We start from the raw sequence: 8,780 nt of genomic DNA, 5'->3' as shown, positions 1-8,780 counted from the left end.
GAATTTATATTCTGAGAAAGAGTCCCAAGGTTTCTCACCCCTGGTCAAGGAGTTCCATGTCATGCACATACACACAAGATTACAAACCTCTGAACTTGGCAATCTCCCTCATGTTATAGAGGAGGAAATGGAAGCCCTGAAAGAAGAGATTTTGTCCCCTGTCATCTACATAGAATGTGGCAAAGCTGGTGTTTAAATTGATATCTTCAGACCCCGTATGTCATGTGCACTCCACTATCAAATAATCAGTTTGGCCAGAGATGGTGGAGAATAAGATAAAACAGGAGCAATTCAAATGAGAAGAAATGCTGGTTTTATTCCATAAATCAAAAATAAAATAAATATATTTTTTTTTAAAAAATGAGAAGCAGGCATGATGCGCTCCTTTCAGGCTGAATGCCCATTTCCTCAGGTGCAGGAGCTATGGCTCAATACCCATTTTAAACAGCTGGTATCTCCAGTAAGCTTCCTTTTTAAGTCTTAAGGCAGAGCAGCCTCGTGAAGCGTGGTGAGCAGGGTGCTTGGCTTTTCAAGGAGGCTTCCCAGCTGCTACTCAGTCCCTTCTGGTGGAATTAACTATAGGATACCATGCAGTATCTAGTTCCAGGGCCCCCATAATGAGTAACCAAAGCTGCCACACAGGAATAGGAATTCTCTCCCTTCCTCCGAAGTTTGGATTTGCAGACACTTGGCAAGTGTTTTCTGGGGTCATGTTTTCCACAGGTTCAAAATGTCCAATTTTAAGGGCCTCCTTCTAGGGTTTCATGGCCTGTGCCTTTCACGTATGAGAAGAGGGTGAGGCTTCGCTCATGTGTCTATACCAGCCTTTGGAAAACCCTTACTGGGGCTGCAGAGACACCTCCAAAGAGCCTCATTAGCACAGTTCACCTCTGATGTGCCAAAGCCAGCTCTCTTAGGCCTATCCCCACATAAATAACCAGAATCTGCAAACCATGCCAAATAGAGTGTTAGTTTTGAAATGTGGACTCATTTCCCGCCAGGAGTTGTCATAATGTTCCCTCCTCCTGAAATGCCCTTTCTTTCCAACTCTGCCAGTCCAATTCTGACCTATCCTTCCAGACCCCCTGCGGATTTCACCTCCTCACATTTCTCATTTCTATAACTTTTTAAAGGCTTAATAACACTAATAGCTAGCATTTACATATCCCTTAGAGGTTTGCAAAGTACTTTCCTTGTAATACCTGAGGTAATCCTAACCACAACCCCGGAAGATAGGTGCTATTGTTATCCCCATATACCGATGAAGAAACTGAGCCTCAGAAAGAGATATGAATTTACCCAAGGTCCCGTAGTGGCAATGGTGGAATTAAAACTTGGCACAGGGCTTTGCACATAGTAGGTACAAAATAAAAATTTAAATCAATTTGAATTCTAACTTCAAGTCTGGTGTTCTTTTCTTTTAGTTATGCAAATCTTGTCTTCTCAGTAAGATTATAAGCTCTTTGAAGGCAAGGACTGTGGCTTAGGAATCTCTGAATCTTCCATACCACCTGTCATGGCATTGCTGCTGTCAACAACGACAACCATCATGGCATACTGCATGTACATAGAACCCGATCAGTATCTATTATCTAATTGATTACTCGGCCTACACAAGAGTTCAGTCAACTATTATGCCATAAAAAAATAACAAGTATAAAAACACAAAAGAAGTTGGAAAGACAAATGAAGTGATATAAAACAAGGAAGAATGGAAATAAACATTTATTAAGCACCTACTATTGCTAAGCACTTTGCAAATATTATTTCATTTGATCCTCACAACAACCTTGGAAGGTAGGTATAATTATCACCCCCATTTTACAATTGGGGAAACTGAGGCATGCAAAGGTTAAGTCACTTGCCCATGGTCACACAGCTAGTAAGCATCTAAGGTGAGATTTGAACTCAGGTCTTCCTGAGTCCAGGCTCGGTACTCTATCCACTGTGCCACCTGGTTGATTCTAAGATAGGCCAGCATAGATAACAGATATGAAAACTACAGCCCTTCCCAGTCCCCCAGGTTTGTAACCTAAGAGTCATCTTCCACAGCATCCCCAAGTTGTCAATCAATTGTGAAGTCTTGTCAGTTCTACCATTGCAAACTCTTTTGCCTGTCTTTATTTCCAATCACTCAGTCACCTCTCTAGTCCAGGATCTAACAACCTTTCAACTGGATGACTTTAATAGCCTCCAAACTGATGTCCCTAATTCCTATCTTTCACCTCTGTAAACCATGCGACACACACAGCTGCCAAATCGATAGTCCCAAAACACAAGCCAGTCACACCCCTAATCAAAAATCTTCAGTGACTCCCCATTCCCTTAAAAACTCCTAAGCCTAGCATTTAAGGCTCTTCACAATCCAACTACCATCTATCTTTCTAGCTTTATTTCATATGACTCCTATGAGCACATAACCTCCTATGGAAGCCTGTGTCCAGGATGAGGTTGCTTCCTGTTTGTGTCTTCTTTCCTTTGGAACAGGGTCTTGTGAGATTTCATAAGGTTGGAGGAACAAAGGTTCCACAATGGGAGTCCATGCTAAGGTTTGTTAGCAGCTGAACCTAGTTACCTAGATCAGCATTGGATCAACACCATAGCCAAGGCACTGTGTCCTTCAACAAAAGAGCAACTCATCTATTGGTTATGCTACAATCAGAAGTGAACATGGTGGGGGCAGATGACTGGTAGTAATCCCTTTGAGTTTGAGCCTGGTGTCCCCAGAGACCAACATGATAGAAGGGATAGTGTGTTCTGCCTACCGTGAGTTCAGGGAGTTGGTTTTTTTTTAACTTCTTTCTATATATTTTCTGTCAATTTCTCTTTGTAAAAACTAATTAATGTTTATTGGTTACATGATATTGGGGCAGTAGTTACTGGTGATTAATAGCAGGCACTCAAATAGACAATCTTGTTGTTCAGACATTTCATTCATGCTCAATTCTTTGTGACCCCATTTTGGGTTTTCTTGGCAAAGATCCTGGAGTGGTTGGCCATTTCCTTCTATAGTAGATAGAACTAGAATCACCCTAACTTCTCAGACTTGCTCCTGGAACCTGAAAGGAAAGATGTTGACTTGCTCTGAAGACCCACCCTAGTACTGCATGGGTGGGTTGGGAGAATAAGTCCAATCTAAGAATAACCATGTATTGTCTACTGTGTGCCAAGCACTGTGCTAAGTTCTGGGAATACAAAGAAGAAAAGGCAAAAGACAATCTCTGCCTCAAAGGAGGTTACCATCTGACAGTGGTCCAGAGTCTCAATGTCTTCCTACAGTTTTGTTTCTCTAGCCTTCTCCACTATATCCTACCCAACCCCCACCATGGATACCTTCCCCCTCCCCCACTCCCTTTTTATTTTTTTTAATATGGAATATTTCATGAATTTGCATATCATCCTTCTGCAAGAAGCCATGCTAATCTTCTCTGTATCATTCCAATTTCAGTGTATGTGCTGCCAAAGCAGGCACATTCCTCCCCCACTTTTTATGTGTTAACTTATCCCATTAGAATGTTCCTTTGGAGAAGGAACTATTTTTCATTTTGTTTGTATTTGTATTCCCAAAATTTAGCACTGTGCTTGGCACATAGTCAGTGCTTAATAACTGTTTTTTGACTGACTAACCAACTGGCCACATATGTATTCCATGGTGTCCACAGTGCAGCCCCTCCTGAGCTCTGTCTCTAGAAATCCTCACCTTCTTTTAGGGCTCAGCTCAGGTAACAGCTACTTCTTGAAGCCTTCCTACATTTGCCCCGACTGTGAGTGCCCTGTCCCATCGAATTTTCATCATGCTATATATTTATTTGTGCATATATATCCTTCCAATAGAATGTAAACTCCTTGAGAGCAGGGAATGTTTTGTTTCCCCAGGACCTAGCACAGTACATTACATACAGATTGTACTTGATAAATGTTTATTAAAATGCTAAATTGAGTTTTAAAAAACAAACACCAGCAATAATAACTTTTTTAGTGTATTGCCAAAAGAGAGAAAGAAAAAACAGAGGGCATACAGAAATAGTGAATTTCTATAGCAAGCAATGTGATATAGTGGGGAAAAAAACACTATGTGGAGAAAGGAGAGACCTATGTTCGAATGCCAGGTCTCACATTTAACTAGCTGTGTAGCTCTAGATAAACCTCAGTTTCCCCATCTGTGGAATGGAGACAATAATATTTTCATTACATAACACACAGAACTGGTATGAGGAAAGTGCATTGTCAACCTTAAGATACTCTATAACTATGAGCTTTGGTTAGTATTTTCCACATTCATATTCTCTCAATAACACTGAGCATCTGTCTTTTTATCACTGTGGTCACTCCCTTTATTAATAAATGCCAAGATCCCTCTGTGTCTTAAACAATCTTCATAAGTTTCTATGGCCAAAAAAATTATCTATCTATCTATCTATCTATCTATCTATCTATCTATCTATCTATCTATCTATCTATCTGTCTGTCTATCTACCTAATTTAATACATGTTTATTGGATTGTTAAATTGAATTTTTAGCAACATTTTGGTGCATAAGTTAAAGAAAGGATCAGAAGGAGATACATATGATAGGTAATGTGGTATAGTAAGGAAAAGCAGTACACCTGGAGCCAGAGTCAGATATAGGCTCAAATTCTGCCTTTGACACTTACTAGCTCAATGATATTGGGAAAAGCTCAATTAGAATGTATGACAGAATGTAAACTCCCTGAAGGTAAGAACTATTTCATTTTTGCCTTTATATTTCCAGAGCTAAGCATGATGTCTGGCATATAGTGGGTGTTTAATAAATGTTTGTTGATGATTGAATGATCACCTGATGGCCAACCTTCTGGTGCAGAGAAAAATTGTTATGCTATGTCTATACCTATGGATGGATGATAAAGAGAAAAATATATGAAAGGGAGAGAGACAGAGAGACAGAAAGAGGGAGAGAGAGAGAGAGAGAGAGAGAGAGAGAGAGAGAGAGAGAGAGAGATCATCCAGAGAATGTATGATTAGAAATAAAGGTATGTAAACATGAGCATGTAAAGTCATGTAAACATGAGCAAAGAATAACAGATAGGTAGACCAGGGCTATACTTGTTATCCATAGAATGTCTATAGAATCATACAACATCATAGAATCTGTAGAACACCTCAAGGAAGGAACATTGGGTTGAACACCCATGGAGAATCAACAGGAGACATGGGCAAGAATCCCATAGCATGAATTGCAAACTACAGTGTTGAAGAGAAAACCCACATTGCTGAGCTCAAAGAATCACTGAAGTATTTAAGAAGTTTATTAGAATGTACTCCAATACTCTAAAACAACATAACATAATTATTTTCATCGAAATACAAATAGCACAAATTTCATGCTTTTACTAAGGATTGTGATGTTATTAAGGGTTGTCTTTTTATGTGTTTATTGACTTGTTGAGAGCCAACATTTGTTGGGAGTTTTAATGAGTTTGTAATTATTAAAAATATTTAAAACAAAATACAACTGATTCAATAGTGCCTGGACATCCATATGCACTCGCAGAGTGACAAGTTGTCAAACCCCAAAATTCCCATCAGGATCAGAGCCAAGGTGAGAGCTGGCACTCAAGGGCACTGCCTGCCTCTGAAACAAAGGAGATCAAACTGAAGAGTAATTTATCATGCTCCTCAATACTCGCCCCCTCTTGGATAAACTAAAATAGACTAAATTGAATTGAAGAAAAAAAAAAGGACTTCACTCCCTCCTGCACTGAAGCAGCCTAAAAGCATAGTGGATAGAGCATTACATCCAAGTTTAAATCCTGCCTTACACATTGACTAGCTGGGTGAATATAAGTCACTTAACCTCTTTCCACTCCTCTAGAAAGGATTTAAAATGGCAGGAATGTCTCAATTTACTCATCTGTAAGTGGAAATAATAATAGCATCCACCTCACAGGGTTGCTGTAAACATCAAATGAAATAATGTGTGTAAAATAATTTGCAAACCTCAAAGTCCTACATAATAATAATTATTATTAGAGCAACTTGGTTTATTCTCTTTTATTATAAGAAAGTCACTCTCTTTTCCTCCCCATATCTTCATCACTTCTGAAACAAAGTGAAATCTCCATTTGATACTTTAAATACTATTGTTGTTGTTGTTGTTGTTTCACTTGAATTACCACAACTATTTCATGTGGAAATTCTTGTTTGTTTGAAAATTTAGTCACATTGATAAATAGAGAATAATCACTTGCTGCAATCCAAGGGCTAAGATTTTACAAAGTCCAAAAACTGCTTTCTGCAAGTCTGAAGATATGGTCTTCCGCCTCCCAGACAGGGCTGCAGAAGGTACCTCCTCTAGTGAGATCAGGGGCTATTTTCACAATAGGCAGTTTCCTGATTGCATCTACAAGAGAATCATGGAATTGCCAAGAAACATTTAATAACACTTTCTCTTGTCTTTTGGCAGAATCAATGACTGAATCCTGGTTAGGTTAGATCTGTCCCTGAATAAATAAGCCTTATCCTTGTCTTTTTACCCAGCCACTCTTCCTACATTTGCTATTTTAATCTGCATTGGCTAGTACATGATTCATTAAGCATGAATACGTATGGAATAGAATGCCATTGAATTGGTGAACATGTGAAGAAAAAAAGAAACGCAGGCATTTCCCAGACCTATGGGTTCATCCTCCTTTTGCAGACAGGAAATGAAAGAGAAGGCAGAAGGGCAGGGAGACTGCTGAACCATCTAGCTTTTTAAGTCAACACTCCTTGACTTTCATTCAAACTTCCCTCACTCTTCTGGAACCATCTAACAAGCCCTTGAATTGAGGTGGTACAGGAGGAGGAGAGGAGCACCTATTTCCGCAATTCCAGGTCCTTTTTTTTTCCCTCCTTGGCACCTGGGAACGTAAAGAATGCTAAATTCTTTCATTATGATTTTGAAGAGGAGCCCACCTGCCCCTATCAAAATATTTTGGACTGCTTCTTTTTCACATTTTAAATTAGAGGGGCTTAGCACATGTATTTTTTTTCTTTCTTTTGCTCTGTTTCTTTTCTCCTTCTTTCTCCTATTTTTTTTCTTTCCTTTCTTTCCTTCTTCCTTTCTTTCACCTCTTTTCTCTCTGTTTCTCTTTCACCTTTTCTGTATCCTTTTCTCTCTTTTCTCTTTTTCTTTCTTTCTCTCTTTCTCTTTCTTTCTTTCCTCTCTTCCTCCCTCCTTTTTTTCTTTTTTCCTTCCTTCTTCCTTGCTCTCTCCCTAACCTCCCTCCCTTTCTTTCTTCCTTTCTTTTTTCTTTCTTCCTTTCCTTTTTCTTTCTTTCTTTCTTTTTTGTCTCTATACCTCACCCAAGAAGCTGGAAGTGTAGCAAACTACTTCCAGGCCCAATCCTACTGCTGACCAGCAGGGTAGCTTTGCCCTGTTCCATTTATAACCTGGACAAGTTCACCCCACTTTAGGCAGCCTAGTGCTGCCTCATAACCAGGAGTTCTGTTACCAGAATTAATGCAAATACGTGACTGACTTTAGCCTGAATGAAACTCAGAACTTTAAAGTTCAAGTGATCCACCAGCCTCAGTCTCCCAGTAGCAGGGATTACATGCATGTGCCACCACACTCAGGGACTGCTCCTTTTCATGTTCTAAATTAGAGGGACTTAGCCTGTGTTTGCTGATGAATGTTAGAAGATCTGGACAGGCAATTAATTCTGATTTGACCCTATTGTGGCTTTTGTGAAATTGTCACTAGCCACTTGTCAAAAAATAAAAGAGAGACAGAGACAGAGAGAGAGACAGAGAGAGACAGAGAGAAAGGGAGAGACAGAGAGAGACAGAGACAGAGACAGAGAGAGAAGAAAAGAAAAGAAAAGAAAAGAAAAGAAAAGAAAAGAAAAGAAAAGAAAAGAAAAGAAAAGAAAAGAAAAGAAAAGAAAAGAGAAGAAAAGAAAAGAAAAGAAAAATATTTTGGGCCTAGCCAAACCCATTGATGATTTTAGCCAAGGATTTTTTTGTTTTAAATATGAAACTCTTTTGCATTTCAAGGGAAATTTAATCTCAATGTCCAATTTATTTACACTTAAACCATCAACATGTTCCACTGTCAGACCATAGTGGGAACCTGAGAGAAAGCTTTACAAAACCTTGCCCTTGACCCAGGAAGTCACTTAATGACAATGCTGAAGAAAGGGAAAATCTTGGCTCAGATTCCAAAGATTCAAATTTGGTTCCAACCCCGAAAGCCTGAGAAGTTGTATGGATTCAAAGCTTGACTGAGGAAAGTCAATTTTTCTTCTAAGGGAGGAAACCATTAGTTTCTTCTCAATATCAATGGAGGAGAGTAGTCACTGTGGATTCAAGCAGAGGGCAGCATTGATAGTAATAACTCTGCCTAAAGTCACCTCCTAAGTTTCGGTGAAATAGGAACCCAGTCTTTCAAATGGGATATGTTTACAGTTTGAAGGGTCACATAAGTATGTTTAATTCAGTGATTACTGACTCTTCTTTAGGGTTGTACGCATTTAAGTTGTGGTTATACCAGACAGGAAAGATGGCATTCCAAATCCAAAACCTTTTTTTTTTCTGTTTTCAATGATGTTTATCTGAAAGACTTAGCCACATTCAAAGGAAGAAATCTTCAGTCTTAGAAAGCCATTAACATTCCTGCCATTCTAAGCCCTTCCCAGAGGAGTGGAGAGAAGATAATCTACCACATGGGCTCCCAAGCATTTGTTAAGATGGGTAGACAGACAATCATTAATCTCCCAGCCACATTGACTTGCCTAATACTCTGTCCATGGTACTGT

General features: G+C 39.2%; 1 non-coding gene across 1 annotated transcript; it reads right to left on the bottom strand.

Annotated features, from left to right (window-relative positions):
• Nucleotides 1-3,364: 3,364 nt before the first annotated feature.
• On the bottom strand, nucleotides 3,365-3,472 carry LOC114032450. The gene has a single exon (XR_003567833.1). It is a non-coding gene; the product is annotated as a U6 spliceosomal RNA (small nuclear RNA).
• Nucleotides 3,473-8,780: the final 5,308 nt, after the last annotated feature.

This window comes from Vombatus ursinus, unplaced genomic scaffold, assembly GCF_900497805.2.
Source record: "Vombatus ursinus unplaced genomic scaffold, bare-nosed wombat genome assembly UNPS02005286.1, whole genome shotgun sequence".
NCBI lineage: Eukaryota > Metazoa > Chordata > Mammalia > Diprotodontia > Vombatidae > Vombatus > Vombatus ursinus.
The sequence above is the reverse complement of the archived record's forward strand: the minus strand, read 5'-3'. Positions and strand labels throughout refer to the sequence as shown.